This window comes from Dipodomys merriami, unplaced genomic scaffold (assembly GCF_024711535.1).
Source record: "Dipodomys merriami isolate MVZ:Mamm:240054 unplaced genomic scaffold, mDipMer1.0.p SCAF_4, whole genome shotgun sequence".
In the NCBI taxonomy this organism is placed as follows: domain Eukaryota; kingdom Metazoa; phylum Chordata; class Mammalia; order Rodentia; family Heteromyidae; genus Dipodomys; species Dipodomys merriami.
In genome coordinates this window covers 37,942,803-37,962,035 of record NW_027205603.1, presented here as the reverse complement: position 1 = coordinate 37,962,035, position 19,233 = coordinate 37,942,803, and the positions used below count along the sequence as shown (strand labels likewise).

Here is a 19,233-nt window from a genome sequence, read left to right as displayed (position 1 = left end):
AAGTTCATTTTCAACATAGTGTCCTATACATCTCATTGTCACAATACATCCCTATTTACGCATTCCCCCATATCCCTCCACTCCCCAAATTACAAAAGTATATATACAAGGTGCAGAACACCAGCATCAAATCCAGTGAGAAGAGGGGTTATACTGTGGGGAAGAGCATACAAAAGAAACAAAAGAATCACATAGTGCATTGTAAGTACATTAAAAACAATAGCAAGCAAGAAAAAAAAACATTTGTGTCTCTGTCTTGGGGGTACATTTCGCTTAACGTCATCTTATATGGTCATATGTACATAGCCTTTGACCTTCTCTGCTTGTCCTAGACATGTACTAGTCATTGCAAACAAGGGAAACCATTTTCCCAGGTTTCTTGCTCTGTTTCAACATGCATTTTTATAGACATGAACACTGAGGGTTCAAATATATATACAGTCATGAGATTAGCATATATTAGTCACTCTGATAAATAGGAACCTGTACTATCCCTAAGGAATTACCAGATCTAAAGAGATCTTAACTCAAGAACCCACCCAGCTCAATGCGCAGTCCTTCCTATTTGAGAGGCAATGGTCACCTCACTAAGAACTCAAGGATGATTAAGAAATGCTTCGGGAAGTGTAACTGAGTAATTACACTTCCAGAAAGTGATTCTTGTGCATGTATTTATAACATTTATTACATTGTGTTGAAATTGTCCACGTATGTGTCTGTCTCCCTAACCAGGGAAAACATTCTTTGTAACCCATCTTACGACTATTAGCTTTTACTTGAGATTTTGGCTCAGAGGAGGCACTCAATAGATGCCCTATGCAAGTAATCAAAACAGAAATTAAAAAGATAACAGAAACAAAGGTATGTGTATATGTCATTGTAATTCTGCAAGTCAGAAAGCTGGGACTTTTTCTGGGCTTCTCTCTCCTTTCATCCAATTGCACTTGTATCTGATGTTTCTCCATCTTGAATGTCCCTAGAAACTGGGCTTCTATCTCTTTCCCATTGCTAATGCATTAAGAACTGTATTGATCAAGCTTTCCTGGGCTGGTGTAATATTCTTGCAAAATTTCTGGAAACCTGATCTCTATCTACCTCCAATTCATTCCCAGCACTGCCATGAGAATAATGTTCTTAAAGGGAAATTTGCTTACATTAAATTCATGGCTAACCGGCCTTTCTGATCATGGCTTTGTCTACAGGATGGATTAAAAATCACCTTGGGTGCTCACTTCAGCAACACATATACTAAACTTGGAATGATAGAGAGACGATTAGCATGGCCCCTGAGCAATGAGAACACACATATTTGTGAAACATTCCATATATTTTTTGTTATTATTGTTGGTCGTGGGGTTTGAGCTCTGGGGCTCTGGGCCTGGGCGCTGTCCCTTAGCTCTTCAGCGCAAGGCTAGCACTCTACCACTTGATCCACAGCACCACTTCCGGCTCTCTGAGTGGTTTATTGTAGATAAGAGTCTCAGGGACTTTCTTGCCCTGGCTGGCTTTGAACGCTGATCCTCAGATCTCAACCTCCTGAGTACCTAGAATTACAGGGGTGAGCCACCCGTGCCCAGCCCATATTTTTAATTTAAAAAAAGCACCTTGGATAATGAGGCCCTCCTTGATTCAACGTACAGCCACTTTACCTTTGTTTTTTACATAGCCAAATTCTTTTTTAAGTTTCATAAAAAAATGATCTCCTATGGTCTTACCAATGTTGTCATAAATCTGTCTGTCTTTGGGAATCTTGTTCTGACTGAATTCAGTCCCTGGTCCCCTCTAAGCCTATCCATAATATGCTTGGCAAAGTTCTACCCATATCCCAGGACCCACTCAAGCCAAGTGGAGCTGAACACATTCTCTGCACTGTCAGTAGATGTCTCTATTTGTCTAGTGGAGTGGGGGAATCACTTTATATAACTTTGGTCTCATGTCTGCAGTTGACTGGGTTTATTCTCTATTATGAACACTTAAGAACCTAGTGATTTAGCAGAGAGTGTCACCTCTTGGTGACTTTCTTCTTAGCCTGTTCTGTTCTGTGATGTAGGGTCCTACAGACTGAGTAATTTGGAATATAAGCAATTTATTTCTCACAGTTCCAGAGTCTGGGAAGTCCAAAATTAAGGGGCTGTCATCTGGTAAGAGCCTTCCCTATGCATCATACCATGGCAGAAGGAATCCCTTTGTAGAAGGTCAAACCTGTCCTTTGGTAAAATAGCTCCTCTTCTGTCAATGACATCACTGCATTCATTATGATTTTTCATGGTCGCATGTTTCTCTCTCTCCCTCTTCCTCTTCCTTCCTTTCCTCCCTACTCTTTTCTTTTTTTCTTGTCTGTCCTGGGGCTTGAACTCGGGGCCTAGGTGTTGTCTCTGAGCTTTTGTGCTCGAGGCCAGCACTTTACCACTTGAGCCACAGCTCCATTTCTGGATTTGGAAAATGACTGGAGATAAGAGTCTCATGGACTTTCCTGCCCTTTCTGGCTTTGAAGTGTGATCCTCAGATCTCAGCCTTCTGAAAAGCTAGGATTATGGGCCTGAAGCACCAGCACTTGGATCTCCCTGCTCTTTGAGACAGTCTTTTGCTATGGAGCCCAGGTTAGTGTTGAATTTGCAATCTTCTTGCTTCAGCTTCCTGAGAACCAGAAATAACTGTGTGTAATCCAGTCTTGTCCCACTTCTTACAATAACAATAAAATTTCAACATGAGTTTGAGAGGGAATAAGATACAAATGATAATACCTTAGTTTCTTCATCTATAAAACAAACTTCAGCTTGAAAGGCTGACTTTTGTGGGCATCCTTAATGGAAAATATAATCATTTTTGATAAAGAAGTCCAGGTCTTTAAATGTACCTGCTTCCTTGAGTATAAAAAGTCTTGAAAAAACAAAGATCTGAGCCCTGTGCCATAAAGCACTACAGACTGCAAAGCCAGAACAGTAATGGAACCAATCTCACTGCTTTGTCTGCTAGATTTCTTGCCAAATGCAGTTGGCTGTGTAGGCAAAAGCTTTGGGGCAGAGCCCTTGGGAGTCTAAGGACATTGTATTGCAATAAGCAGACAGAATTAGGCCAGAATCCATTCTGCCTGGTCTCCTTTGCCAGAGAGCTAGCCTTGGAGATCAGACTTCCAAGGAAAAGGCAGACTGCAAGCATGTAAAATGCAGGCATGCAGTCCAGTCCTGTAGATCTCTGTCATTGGTGAAGGAGAGCTACAAAAACTTAAGAGTTTACTGTGTCAATAAAGTAAATAGCTCCCTGTAGGAGCTGGCTTTTTGCAATTCCTTTCCTTCATGTGCTTTCTATCATAACTTTGAGAAAAAGGAAGCAAATTAGATATCACTAATAGGAGGGCTGCATATGCCTCCCTTGAATTTGTTTAGGTTTTATCTATAGTATGTAGACACAGAAAACATTGGAGTAAAAGGTTTATTGAATCAATGATTATATGGATGAGAAAATGACCAAATACCATGTACTTCTTCTCTGACCTATTTAATAACTGGTACAGATCCATTGTTTAGGTTGTTATTGCTGTTGCTGAACAGTGTGACATTCACTTGAGAAGGGACAATTCAAATCTTTTAAGACTAAAAACCAGTGAGAAGTTTGTTGTGCTAACAATATTCAAACATTGATTTTAGCATTACATAGGCTTGCCGTCCAAAGGCTAAACCAAATTTAAAACTTTTAGCAACAGTTATGCACACTTTAATCCCTTATCAAAACATCTTGAGACCCTATCTGTTAAGAATTCAAACTTTGATATTAGAAAGATAAAGGGACTGTGTCATGTATTGTGAAATATCCTTACTAGGCTCTGACCAACATACTAAAATCAAATATTCTGCCATTTCTGTAGCAAAATACATGCATAAATAAATCTCATTTGAGACTGTATTAGATTAAAAAGTTTCTTCTCAGCAAGGGAAAGAGAATCCAGAATGAAAACATAGCCTATAGAATGGGGAAAATCCCTGCCATCTGACACAGGTGGACACTTACAGTGGTTCTGTTATTTGGCTATTGGGAATAATGCTGTGGTGACCATGGCCATACAGGTATATCTTATTGTGCATTGACTTACATTCCTTTAGCTATATGGCCATGAGTGGTGTAGCAGGATCATATATATTTTTAGTTTTTTGAGGAATCTCCATACTGATTTCTATAATAAACGGATTAGTCTTCATTCCCACCAATAGTGTACTCGGATTCCCTTTCTCTTCACCCTTATCAGTATTTCTTGTTTGTTTTCTTGATGATGGCCATTATGACTGGGGTGAGATAGAATCAGAGCAGTTTTGATTTTTATTCCCCTATTCTATTTCAACACTGCTGGACATTTTTTACATATAGTTTAGCCATTTGCACTTCTTTTGAGAAATGTTTAATTCATTTTCTCATTTATCGATTATAATGCTTATTCTTTTGGTGCTTGAGTTTTTTATCTTTGTATTCTAGATATTAATCCTCTGTCAGGTGGACAGCTGGCAGAAATGTTCTTTATTCTGTAGGTTGTCTTTTATTGTGATATTTCTTTCCTTTTCTGAGCAGAAACTTTTAAATCTGATGCAATCTAAAGCAAATATAGTCTATAAACACACAGAGTATTATTCTTCCAGAAATAACAACATTCTAGGAAGCATAGTGGTTCATGCCACGGAGTGGAAGAGATTGGGAACATTGTGGTTTGAGGTTAGCCCAGGAAAAATTAGAAATATCCATCTCAACCAATAAAATGCTGAGTACAGTGGTATACACTTATCATCCAGGTTACATGAGTAATGAAACTAGGAGGAATAAAATATATAAAAGTATAAATAGTGGCTCAGGCCAGCAATGCCTATTAAAAACAATTAAAAGTTAGGGGTATGTCTCAAGTTGTAGAGCACCTGTAGAGCAAGTACAGGACCCTGAGTTCAAATCTTATTTCCAGCAACAAAAAAAGAAGAAAGAAAGAAATTATGCAGGAAAACGGATGCAATTGGAGATCATCATGCCAAAGAAAAGAAACCAAACTCAGAAAGACAAATAGAGGGCAATTGTTTAAGGGGAGAGAGTGGAGGGAACAAGAGAGGATGTAGGGAAATGAGTATGATGGAAGGTCACAGTAAATACGTATAAGAATATAATAGCAAGTCATTATTTTATACAGCTAATAAGTAATACTAGCAAAATTATGCACATTGTCATACCAAATGGAATAAATATTAAGAGTTTTCTGCTCTACCTCAATTTTGACATTTAATAATTTAACTAAAAAGCTAACAAAAACTTTCCATTTTCCAAGCTCTTGGCTTGAAAGCTGAGGATAAAGGGATTGGGGATCTTTACAAGTGATAGCTATATTATTTAATATTTGGAGTAAATTAATGCTATATTAAACACGTTACAAGATTCAAAGTCAGCCAGTCAGGCAGACACATCAGAGACTCTTATCTTCAATTAACCAGCAAAAAAACCTGGATTTAGGAATGTTTCTCAAGTGGTAGAAATCTGGTTTTTAAGGGTAAAAAACTAAGAGTAGAGGCTTGAGTTCAAGCCCCAGTGCTGTGTGTGCATGCCTGCACACATACACATGTATATACACATACACACATGCATATGTGCATACATACATGGATTTGGGAATGTTTCTCAAGTCGTAGAACTCCAGTTTTTAGGTGTAAAAAGCTAAAAGTAGAGTCCTCAAGTTCAAGTCCCAGTGCTGTGTGTGATACATGAACACACATACACATGCATACATACATATATACTGCATACACATATGCATATATGAATACATGCATACACACGTGCACACATACATGCGCACCTACACGTGAGCAGCAACTATTGTGAACTCACATGTTGTTGGCAAGTGCTCCCACAGAGCTTTTGCTATGTGACTTTGCCCACACAGCCAACCACTTTCAGCTGTTCTTCCACACTGAGGCTGCTTATGGACAGGAAAGCTGAGAAGGTTATTCAGCCCAGAGCTGGAAGAAGATTGAAGAAGATACAGTGAGAGAAAGGAGGAAATGGAGTTAGGGATGTAGCTTAATGGTAGAGCACTTTGCCTAGCATTAACAAGTCCTCGGGTTCAATTTCCAGCACTGGTTTCATATATTTTATATTCCTAACTTCTGGCTTTAGTTCCTTGTGAAATCTTTTCATCTTTCCTGAGTATTAGTATATATCTAATTATAAATAAGTTTCAAAATTTGCTAAATATATATTGTTTGTGCACATATACATTGTATGTGTGTGTGCTCATGCACATGTGTGTTGTGTTGTGTGTGTGTGTGTGTGCTTGTGTGTGTGTGTGCTGGTATTGGGACCTAAACTCAGCTCTGGCACTGAGCTTTTATGTTCAAGGCTAGCACTCTATTACTTGATTCACAACTTTATTCCTGGATTTTTGGTGGTTAATAAAAATAATATCAAATTTCTAAAAATAATAAAAATAATAGAATAGAAAATAAGAAACACAGAATTTTCTGCCTGAGCAGGGTCTGAACTTCCTGAACAGCTAGGATTACAGGTGTGAACCTCTAGTGCCTGTCTAAATTCATCTTTAACAGCAAATAAGTAATCCTAGCTAAATTGGGGACAGATATCATTATCCTATCTATAGATGACTTCACATGAAAGTGGCAAATTCAAACGACTTTCTCCCAGAATCTCAGCTAGTTGTAGAACCAGCACTCATGCCAAAGTTCTCTATACTACAAGGTTCTTTCTCTATGCTATTCACTAAATAAGGAAAACATTTATCTGATGATTTCTGAATGTTTTATTGGTTGAAGATTTTATGGCCCAGCACCATATCCTTAGAAAGAATGCTTTTAATAATAAAACTGCTACACACAGAGAAATGGCACTTAGGAATATTGAAAAGTTCCATTATACATTGAACTAAAACAAAACTCTGCCGAGGTGAATGAATTGTAATTCTCTGGGTTTGTGCGTGTTGACAGCGGGCTCTTTCTCAGTGTGAGCAATGTCCTGTGAGTTAGGCTGAAGCACAGGCCATTTCCCTATGAGTGGTGAGAAGATTGCCCAGTGCTCTTTTCTGGCAGCAGACATGTTTCTTTGATTTATTCATGTTATCTGATTCACTATGTCGTTTAATTCACTATGTGAGAGCAGACATTTTATGGGTGCACCACAAAACACATCTGTCATTACAGCAGCTGTCCTATAGCCAAGAGGAGAACAGCAGTGCTCAAGATTATCCCTGACACAGCTAAGTCTGGGCTTGATTATCAATCGAGATGCCTAAGAGGTCCACGGATTCGTAAGCATCTGCTTCTTGAGCAGATAATACTATCCTAAAGACTGTTAAAGTCTGCACATAAAAGAAGTGTGTTTTGTTAAATTGGCCCTGATTTAGGCAAGATTGAGTTTTGTCTAGATTGAGCTACAAATCAATTGAATAACCTTGAGAAGTTGACCTAAATTCTCTGGGACTCTTGTTTTCTCACTTGGAAAATGAACAGATTAGAGTAGATGATCTTAAAGGTCTCTAAATTTACTTTCTTCTTATATTTTCCTTCCCCTCCTTTTCCCTTCCCCTTTTCCTCTCCTCTCTTCTCCTCCCCCTCCTCTGCCCTCCCCTCCTCTTCTCTTCCTCTTTCTGTTTCTAAGGCAGAATCTTACTATGTTACTCGTGCTAGTCTTGGACTACTGGATTCATACAATTCTCCTGTTTCAACTTCCCAAGTAGCTGGGCCTACACGTGTGGAATACTGTGCTTATCCCTCATAATTTACAAGTTTTTTTTTTGTTTTAGAGACTTTGAATGTTGAAAAAAATATAATTTAGGAGGGCTAGTGAAGAATGCACAGAACATGGCCCACTTATTACTTATAAAATCCTGTACATGGGGAATGTTGGTGAGCTTCTATGAGGATCAGTTTCCTCAGATGCATATATTTGGAATCATAATTTCAGAATCACAGGATTGCTGTGTGCAACTAAGCTAACACTAGTTTGTTTTAAATAATGACTAGCCCTTAGGGCTGCCATCTAGTGGCCACTATAATAACTATGTAATTCTAATTCTCCACTTGGGCTCTGAAATTCCGTAAGAAAATTGTGGTCTTTATTTAAATGTTGAAGGAAAGTATGCTAATAGGATCAGTTTTTTTTTTCCTTTTTAATGAGCCAGGCTTCCCTAAATAATGGTAGCAGATTTTCTTTTGTGAAATTACCTTTTCTCTGACAGTACGCTACTGGGAATGGGAATGTGTTCCAAAGTAAGGTGACCACAAGATGGTGAGTTTCTGACATGTCTGCCTAAATACCTCTAGCTGCTGAGTCCCATGAAAATTCTTATTAATTCTCATTTGTTCAGCCTGATTCTCCCGTTTTCCTGTCAGGTTTCTAAGGTAAATTATATATATATATATATATATATATGTATATATATATATTTCACATATATAAATAAATATATATAGAGAAAGAGAGAGAGAGAGAGAGACAGAGAGAGACAGAGAGAGACAGAGAGAGACAGAGAGAGAGACAGAGAGAGATCTTCCATGTATGTGAGGTATCTTTTCTTACCTGAGTGTCAGACACATCTTGGGGACTCAAGTATGAAAGGCAGAGCCAAGTAGCCCTTTAATATTTACAGCAAAACAATGGCCACAAGGGTATGCACTTGGCCATTTTTTTTAACCCTATGAACACTTAGGACTTTTTGGGGGGGTGAATTAGACAATGAATCCTGGTGAGAATCCTGAACAGTATTGTTTCTATTCTACCAAGAAAAACAATGAAAGTCTGAGATAGTAGGTAACTCCTATTAAGTGTTCCAGCAAGGAAGATGTAGACATGGTATTCAAACCCAGGCAAATGGACTGTAGAGATCTTACCAGATACTCCTGTGTATGCTCTCCAATGGGGCTAGGATTTTCTCAGTTGCAATGCCTTCATTTGGGCCCAATATGTATCATGCATTTTTTCATTTAATCTGCATAATCATCCTTTGAACTATTACTATGCTTCTCCTTTACAGATATGGGAGGTGTATGTGTAGGAAACAACTTGCCTGGGGACAAACAGTTAACAAAAGGTTAAGTCAGGATGTGCCCCACTCGTATTTGGAGTCCAAGAAAAAGAATAGCAGTAGTACTTCTTTTGGTAATTTTTAGTTGGGACCTTATATTTCTTTGGATGCTACCTGAAACTGTTGATACCCACATGTCACTGTCTTAAGAAAGTCATCATTAGACAATGTCTTTGTATAAACATCACACCAAATCCTAGATGCCCTGGGATCATGTATAGTTGTATTTGTACATAAGTGAATGTGCTGTATAACTTTATGGGGCAAGTAGAATAGTAAGCCTATTAATATCATAATCACCAGGAACATATGAACAATGCACTGTGCTGTGATGTTAGGACAGCAAGGGTCAGATTTTCCTCACTCTATTATAATCTTATAGCACCACCTCCATGTATGTTTTCTGATGTCGACTACGTATGTAATTTGTTAGCAATATGTGGTCTATGACCACAGCTACCACACTATAATTAACTGACCCTGTTAATCCAAACCATAAATTACATTTTGCTGAAATTACTATCAAGCACTGCCTTGTCATTTATGCTTCTTGAAGTAGAATACAGACCACCAACCAGAAGATTGGGAAAGAGAAAAATGCCAGAATCCCTGTCCCTGTTACTTTGGTTTGTCCTCAGATTCATATTGCTCACACCAAATTAGGTCCCCAGGAGGAGTGACTTAGGCAAAAGTTAACGCACTAAATGGAGCATGACCAATTCCTTTTTCTTTATGACATACAAAACAGGGTGAAATCATTGAGGATTTTACTATTTGTAGATAGCAAAATAAAATAAAAGCCAGAAATCTAAGAATCCAAAATGGAGGAGATTGTTGATATCTTAACAGTTCACTTTATTAAACTGGATCCTGTTCTGTTCCTCCTCCTGCCTATGAAGAAAAGGTGAGGCATTGCCTTCTTTCCATCAAGAATAGAGATTATGGCCATAAAGATTGTTTTAGGGAACAGAAAGAAAATACAACACGTAGTTTAACTAATTGATTAAGGTTCAATATATTTCTAAAGAGACAAATGAAGACTTTGTATTGATTTTAGAACAAACCTCCACGGACATCTACATTGCTCACACAAGCCTTCAGTCCACCCTGCAGAAGTGGCTCCACCTGACTTTTGGGTATCTGTAAGTGGAATGATTTCTGCCTAGCCTGAAACTGAGGCCTCCTCAGGAAACCTATTTACCTCCAGGAGAAGATCTGTGTGCGTGACAACAGTCATCCAAGATCCATGTAATCCCAGGAGCAGAATGTAATATTGTCCCACCTCATTTGATGCAAATAGGGAGTTGATGACATTCAAGGAGGAAATCTCTATAACCTAAAATGTACTGTTGGCCACCACTTCATTCTCAGCAGCAGCATGCTTTAGTGATGGAGCTATTGCACTTCTTCTGGGACTCACTTACCACAAAGCCTGGTAAGAGGACTCATGCTTTTCTTCTGGCCAGGTAAACTATTCAAGAATCCTGTTAGTGAGAGGGGAAAAAAAGAAAAACTGTGTTTGCTGTATCTTGATAAATGTTTCCTTTTCTCTTAAAGACCTGAATACTTCAACTAACTTTCTGGTCTCGTTCTGGACCAATTTTAGCAAAAACAGTATAGTGGTTAAAAGCTTCATCTTCATATGGGTATGGGTTCTAGCCTTTTCTAATTGTGTGACACCAAGCAAATTACTTAATTTCCCTGAGGCCATTCTCATTGTTGAATGAAGATACCAATAGCCCTATCCAAAAGGCATTGAAGAAAGACTATATCTATTTGATGTTTAATTTTGATTGTCAACTTGATGGGCTTGGGAAGCACCTAAGAGTGTGGTAAAGCTCACCCATGGATATGTCTGGAAGTGTTTCAGAGAGGATTAATGAAGGAGAGAAGATCTGTTCTAACTATAGGTGTCACCATCCTGTCCCTGTGGACCCCCATGGAAGAAAAGGGAAAAACAGAGAAAGCCACTTAGCCCAGGTATTCTGTTCTCAACTTCCTGTCTGCTCTGAGATGAACAGCCTCTTTTTCAGGTGTTCCTGCCACCATGATGCCTCTCCGGAGGCCCAGAATTAACTGAGTCAAGGACTGTGGACTGAAATTTCTGAAGGCCTCTCTTAGGTTGCCTCTATCAGGTGTTTTACTATAGCAGTGAGAAAAATAACTAAGACAACATATTATGGGCTTCGCACAGAATCTAACACCTATTAAATGCTCAATAAGTCATTACTCTTTCTAAATAAACTAATAAATGCACATACGCCTTAAACAGTCTAGGTGATTAACAAATGCCAAGACACTATTTGCAAACTATGAGGCTATTCAAGCACAAGGTCTGATGGTTATTAGCAGTTCCCTTAGAGATGCAGATTTCTCGGTGCAGATCTGGTCTAGTAAGAGATGAAGCAGAAGGAGAATGAGGACACATAGCAGATGGCTTTCCCTAAGCGTATGACCTACTGCATCCTGAAAAATCAGCCTAGGCTTTGGCCAACTAAAATTCCTGTGTGTGTTATTTTTATTTAAACAACTACCAAGTATTTTCCTCTCATTTTTCTTGGGTAAAAGATAGAGCTATTCTTCCTTAAAAACTGCAGAACAATCAGATGCTGGTGGCCTACACCTAGCTGCTCAGGAGGCTGAGATCTGAGTACAGTTACAAAGTCAACCCGAGGGGGGAAATCTTAATCTTCAATTAACCAGGCAAAAGGCTAGTTTAAGGTATGGCTCAAGTGGTAGACTGCTAGCTATGATTTTGAAAAGGCCATCAAAAGAACCAAACATGAGGTTCTGAGTTCCAGTTCCAGTTCTGGCACACATACACGAGAACATAAACAAAGTAAAACAAAACAAAATAAAAACAACAAAAATAAAGCAGAACCCGCCTCAAGGGAAGCATTAAAATGAGAGTGTTCAACTTCGCCTTTGGCTGTTTTCTTTTCCCTAATCTTTCCCAGTCCTCATGCCTACCTTTCAACCTTAGAGATGGGTAGAATTCAAGTGTAATATATGCAAAGTACTCTTTATTTTTATTTTGGACACCTAAAGGAGAAGAATTTGACTGCAATCCTGTGATCCTTCAACTCAACACAATGAAGTCATAGGTTTAGGATGATACAGACAGCTTCTTTCCAGTCACCTACATTCACTACTTTGGAATTCTCTGGCCAGATACTATGATGTGTGTATAAGTGTGTGTATAAGGAAAACTGTTAGCTGAAGGCACAGTGTGTGGCAACAAAGGCTAGGATGGATGAGGACGTGTTGTTATGATGAACTATGGAAGTAGGTTGTATCTGATTATAATTTTGATTCTATCTGTGTGTAACTTAATAAACTCTTTGCATCCTTTTCAATGATACAAATAATTTAGGAAACATTTTTTTTCTACTTTGGCATCCCAAAGCATGGTTAGAGGATCTCTAAAGTACCTTAAGACTTTGAGATTCCCTGAGGCCAACATTCTTATTGTCATAAGAGTACAGGGGTGTTATGGAGTTACCTTACTGAGTTTAGGTGTAGGTAACGTAGTGCTATCTAAAGGAACTTGGTATTTTCTATTTGCTGTTTTGTTATTGAGCACTACATACTGGGAGTCAGGATTCATCAACGGATGCTTTTAATCAGGGTGTAACAGTATTATGCGTGGAGCATAATTTTTTACCTGAAAGAATGATTGTCTAACTGAAATTACTCATATTTGCACATTTGGAAGACAATTTCTTAAAAATGAAATAAAATGAACTTTTCCTTTTAAGAAAAACAACATACAGTATTGGTTGTCACTAATAAAAGTTGACCTTCGAAGATGAAAATTTGAAAACTGAGGTTCATCACTGTGGGAGTACCAGCCTCCAATACTTAAAAACTTGCCTGATGAAATAGGTGGTGATATTGATGAATATGATTTTTCAATTTTTCAATAATTAAATCTGAACATTTGGAAATTTTGTACAACTCAGTGAAGCAATACTTTCCAAATGAACAAAACATGTAAAGGCAATTGGCTTCGGATTCAACATTTTTCTTCATATTACAGAAATTATATTTCAGTGAGTTTTGGTATTATTTTAATGAATATCGAACTTAGAAGGTTGTTAACGTATACTTCTCTTTTCCAGCTACTATCTCTGTGAGGCTGTGTTTTCATCATGTTTCATCCCAAACTACTTATAGCATGGATTGACCTGAGTCTTCTACTAAGCCATACAGTAAAGACATGAGAAAATATACAACAATGCCACACTTGTCTCTGAATGTAGATCCTTTTAATAAAACTATGTCATTTGTGCTAATATATTTTATGACACATTTAAAATACACTATCCATTCAACATATTGTCTCACAGATTTGGTAGGTATAATTTATATTTTAAACAGGTTTTGGGGATCACCAATCATGTTTAGGAATATACAAGGGTCCCGAGACCAAAGGTTTGAGACCTATGTTCTAGAAAATTCTTTATATTTTAAAGCCTGGAAAACCACCCAACTCTTCTTTGCTTCCAGAGTCCTTACTATCTATTAAGCTCAGCAGCCTCCTCAGAGATGAGAAATAGGTGAATTATCAAAGAGCAATGGGGAAAAGATGTGCATTGTTGTGATCACTGGGGAACTATTTGTGTTTTCATGTTTGGATAACTGCAAATAGTTAAGTGCTGTTGGAATGATATGTAGATGAGAGGGAATGGGAGAGTTCAGTCATCCAGAAAAGGTACATAGCAGGAGACTTTGGTGTTCCACGTTACATCCTTACTGGTGCCTCTCCAACCCTCACCCCCCTGCCCCGTCCCCTTAGAGTTCTCTGCAGGTAGCTGAGGATGCAAATATAATGATTTCAGAACTGCCCTGACTTAGCACTGCAACCTCTCCAGAGAGTGATTCAAGACTACTGAGAGATTTCAAGCAGGGCAGTGATAGAATCAGATTTTGTTTTCATTTTGTAATATATCATCCATTTCAATGCATCTATAATCTTTACATAGAGGCAAAGTAACACTTTTGTATCCTCTACACACATAGAGAAATGGAAAATGAACAGTGACTTAGGAAGTCCTTCTGTGAGCAGATTTCACCTTGAAACATCACTTTGCTAAAGGTGCAGAGGGGAGCCGCTCTGGACACTAGATATCCACTCATATTTCACACCTCAGCTTTAGCATTGCTTTTGGTTCCTCTTCTTCCTGTCTTTCTTTTTAAAGACAGGGGCTGGCTACGTAGACCAGGCTGGCCTAAAATGTCCAATAGTCAACCTCATTTGTACTGCAACTATGTACATGTCTCCATGCGAGAGTCATTTTTCTAATCTTTCATCTCTGAATCGAATTCCTTTCTTGCTGTCCTCAATAGATTGTACTTTTTCATGATGATTAAATTCTAGGAACCTCTTAACCTGACTCTTCTTGTTAACACCATTTTGGAATTTCAATTCACATACTGTGAATTCAGTTATCTATTATATAAACTTTGGGTATTTTAGAATAGTGATCAGTTTTAGAACAGTTTAATGATACCCCCTCAAGAAACTCCATGTTAATCACTCATCCCCAGATGTACCCTAAGCCTGACACATCCTCTGATGTACCTTCTGTTTTTGTTGACTTCCCTGTTCAGGAATTTTATATGAATGGAATACTATGTGGATTTGAAGGACTGGCATCTTTCACTTAGTAGAGTATTTTTAAGACACAACCAAACTGTACTTTATTTCTCTTCATGGTTAACTAATACTCTGTTGGTACATATATATTGCATTTTTAATCCATTACTGGATATTTGAGTTACATTTTATTTTGGCTGCTATAAATACTTCCTGCATAAACATTTGTGTATTCATTTTCATTGTGTGGCTAATCTTGTAGGTATATTCCTAGGAGAGAACCTGTTAGGTCATATAGAAACTATATTCAATTATTTAAATGGCTATTCTTCAAACAGGCGGAGCCACTTAGCATTCCTATCACTTCTATTTTCTTTCGGTGCTGGTCTTAGACACCATTCTTAAGTTTTGTGCTCAAGGCTAATGAACTACCACTCTAGCCACATCTTCTTTTCTAGCTTTTTGGTGGTTAATTGGGGATAACATAATTTTCTACTCAGGTTGGCTTTGAACCGTAGTTCTCAGATCTCAGTCTCGTAAGTAGCTAGGATTACAGGTGTAAGCTATCAGTGCCCAGTTCACTTTTGCATGATTATTTCAAGGCTCTCCATACTTTTTTTATTGGACTTCATTATTCAAGCGATTTCAATGAGCATAGTCAAGTAAGAACACAGGCTGGGTACCAGAGGCTCATGCCTGGAATCTTAGCTACTCAGGAGGATGGAATGGAGAAAATCACAGTTTGAAGCTAGCCCAGGAAGAAAAATATATGAAACTCCATCTCCAAAATAACCAGTAGAAGCTGGAAGTATGGCTCAAGTGGTAGAGTATCAGCTAACTGAGCATGCAGCCTTGAGTTAAAAAATCTCAGTACCAGCAGAAAAAATAAGAAAAAAAAGAGAAATCCTGGACAATTATAGTAAGTCTATCATCTTTATTGAAAGCAGTTAACATTGTGCCTTGGGCATGGTAGGCATTTGATTTTTTTTTTTTTTTTTTTTGGTCATGGGACTTGAACTCTGGGCCCAGTCACTGTCCCTTAGCTCTTCAGTTCAAGGCTAGCACTCTACCACTTGAGCCACAGCACCACTTCTGGTTTTCTGGTTGCTTATTGGAGATAAGAGTCTCACGGGCTTTCAGACCCGGGCTGGCTTTGAACCATGATCCTTAGATCTCAGCCTCCTGAGTAGCTAGGATTACAGGTGTGAGCCACCAGTGTCTGGTGGCACTTGATTTGTCTAGTGCCTGAATGAGAACAACAGGGAACTGAGCTAAAGAACAAAGGCAACTGTAATGGAAAGGCAGAGAAGAGTACTGGTGGGCAGGATAACTTTAGTTAGAAGTATTATAGGTATAGGGTAGCATACTCTATCTCCCAATTAAATTAAATTTTAATCAAAGATTCAATGGTTCTAACAGTATAGAGATTTCTCTAATCCATGAGCTCCTAGTGTAAGGCTCTCAACAACTTGTCTCCATTCTTCCATCTTGCAATTATGAAATGCTCATGTGGTTTACCTGCCATATATTGTTCAATTTGATGTTGAGTGTGTGTGTGTGTGTGTGTGTGTGTGTGTGTGTGTATGTATGTGTGTGTGTGTGTGTGTGTGTGTGTGTGTGTGTGTGTGTGTGTGTGTGTGTGTGTGTGTGTGTGATATTGGGGCTGAAACCAAAGACCTTCTACATTCAATGCAAATACTTTACTATTGAGCTATGTCACCTGCCCAATTTTTATATCTATATGATCATATGACTTGGGTTCCATTTTATCCCATTTTTGTAAAACAGAAACTGAATCTCATTTTTAAATTTTTTTTGTTGTACAAGGGGATTTACTGTTAAAGTGTCCATGCTTCTTGATCAGTCATTCCTTTCTTTCTTCTTCCCCACCTTGTTTTCTACCCTAGATTCCTACTTCCTTTACCATATATATATATATATATATATATATATATATATATATATATAATTGAGTATTCTTATTATATTTGTTTGATGTTGCCTTTTTCTTTCGTTTTCCACACTCACACTAATCCCTGACCCCCTTACAATCTTCAGTGTCCTGATATTTATTTTGTTAAATTTTTAATTGTTCAGAAGGCTTACTACATGAAGTTTTATTCCTGAATATACATTTTAGTCAACTAAATTGTGTATAGAAGTATAATCTAACTAATATACACAACTAAATTTTATATATAGGTATAATCCATGATCCATGATTTCTTTTTTTTAAATCAGCCATAGAGCCTGAACTCTGGGCCTGGGCGCTGTCCCTTAGCTCTTCAGCTCAAGGCTAGCACTCTCTACCATTTGAGCCTCAGTGCCGCTTCTGGCTTTTTTTTTTTTTTTTGCTTATGTGGTGCTGAGGAATCAAACCCAGGGCCTCATGCATATGAGGCACGCACTCTACCACTGAGCCACCTTTGCAGCCCAATGATCTAATTTTTTAATGGTAGTAGAGTTAAGACTCTGGTATTAGTTTGATGAATAGATGTTTTACCTGCCAACCCAAGATTGTCCTTGAGTGACCTCTTAAGAGAACTTTTCCTGATATAAACTTGGAGCCCAGTAATAGGGTTGTCTCCAAAGTATTGCTAAAATTCTAAGTTCCTCTTAAGTGCTGTCCTTAAATCAAGGAGCATCTTTCCATAACTCTAATTTTGGACTTTCTTAAAGAGAAATTTTTCATATGTACTGATACATTCAAGGAAGGAACCTCTGTATTGGTTATTAAGCGAGATGGTAGACACATGATATATCTTGAGATTTTCTCCGTGGTAGGTTTGGTATTATTGAAGGATATGGAATCTTGGAGAACTTTCAGAAAAAGTCATCAGGTTAGCAGTGCATGTGTAATTTTGCTTAGGGAATAGATGAAGAAATTGATAATTGTTGCTTTAGTGAAGAGTCGAAAGGAACTTAATTATTGTGAAATAATAGGAAAGACATCTTGTAAAGGAGAATGTTCTGTTAGGCTTTAATAGAACTAGGGTGAACAAATGAGTAATTACAGGAAAAATTTAGGTAATTATAATAAAAGACTTCATAATAAATAGCATATCAAAAATCATGTGGTTGGTCTGCCAAAGTACCGAGATCCTTATCCAAGGTCATATTTAATTAATCATTAGCTCTCTAGCTGTACTGGGGACAGTAAATCATGGATTCTATCCTCGTGAAAATGGAACTTCATTATTCAGAAATATCTTCCAATCTCAGACTTTTAGACTTGAAGTACAGTGTGTATTTTTGAAAGTGAGATCATTTGTAGTCTGTTTTCAGCACAGTACTTCTCTAGCAAAGAAGTTCACTTTTCTTCTTTTTATCTATCTATTAATTTTTCTCCATATTTTTAGCTACCCAGGCTTTTAAACTAAGTTGCTCTTATGCTTTGTACATCCTCTCTTTCTCTTTGTTCCCCAAGTCCAGATAATTAACATTCCATCAGTTCTCCTCCAAGATCTGCACTTCGAGTTCTGACCTCTTTGTCATGAGTCTTCTTGGCTTTTTTCTTTATTATTATCTTGGGTCAATGTATGTGACCTTTCCATGAACTTTGATCAAATACTAATTCAATAAGTCCACTATATACCTATACATTTTTATTCTCTCAGCTTCACAGACTGCCAAGTCAAATTCTAGTATGTTCACCCTTCAATCATGTATAGCCTAATAGCTCATTGTTTTGAGGTAGATTTATTTTGAATCAGGTAATCCTATTTACAATTGATGATGGAATGCCAGTACCTTTATCTATCTCCACTGAAACCTAAACAATTTATACCAGTCTACATTCTGTTTTTATAAAATACCAGAAGCTAGTTACTTTATTAGTATAAGAGCTTTATTATCTCACAGACTTTTTCCAGTTACTTGGAGTTCATTTCGAGAAGCATCATTTTTTTAAAAAAAATTATGGTAAAGGTGATGTACAGAGAGGTTCAGTGGTTATATAAGCAAGATCATGAATACATTTCTTTTTTAACACTGTTACCACTCCCTCATTTTCTTCTGTTATTCCCTCGACTTCCCTCTCCCCAAATTATCTCACAATTTTAGAGATTGAAAGTCCAAACCCAATGTCTCTCCATCAGTAGGGCCTCTAGGGGTCATCTTCTTGGCTGTATAACAATATGATAACACAAGGGGAACTGGCTGCCTGGTGACTAACGCACTTCACAAGGTTAACATTATCCTCTTCTGAGTGTGGGGGCCCAATGATCTCATGACCTATTACTAGGTGGAGCCCAAGGGCTCCATCACCTCAACACTGCCACACTGAGCACCGTGATTCTGACACATAAACCATAGGGAGATAATGGAAACCACAGCCAAGCATACCCTTCAATGCCTAAGCAACACACCATGCTTTAAAATGGTGGACATTCCTTTCCTGACCTCCCAGAATACTGGCATTGCTTTTGCTGCTGAAATCTAAAAATCACAATATCTCTTCAACTCTTGGTTTCTATTGGTGGATGCTATCTTTTACTAAGAAATGTCTTTCAGGGCTGGGAAGGTGGCTCAGTGGTAAAGTGCTTGCCTCGTGTGCATGAGGCCCTGGGTTCGA

The 19,233-nt window shown here is 38.0% G+C and overlaps 1 non-coding gene across 1 annotated transcript; it reads left to right on the top strand.

Annotated features, from left to right (window-relative positions):
• The first annotated feature begins 1,224 nt into the window (after positions 1 to 1,224).
• LOC138806439 (U6 spliceosomal RNA) lies at positions 1,225 to 1,331 on the top strand. The gene has a single exon (XR_011365881.1). It is a non-coding gene; the product is annotated as a U6 spliceosomal RNA (small nuclear RNA).
• Positions 1,332 to 19,233: the final 17,902 nt, after the last annotated feature.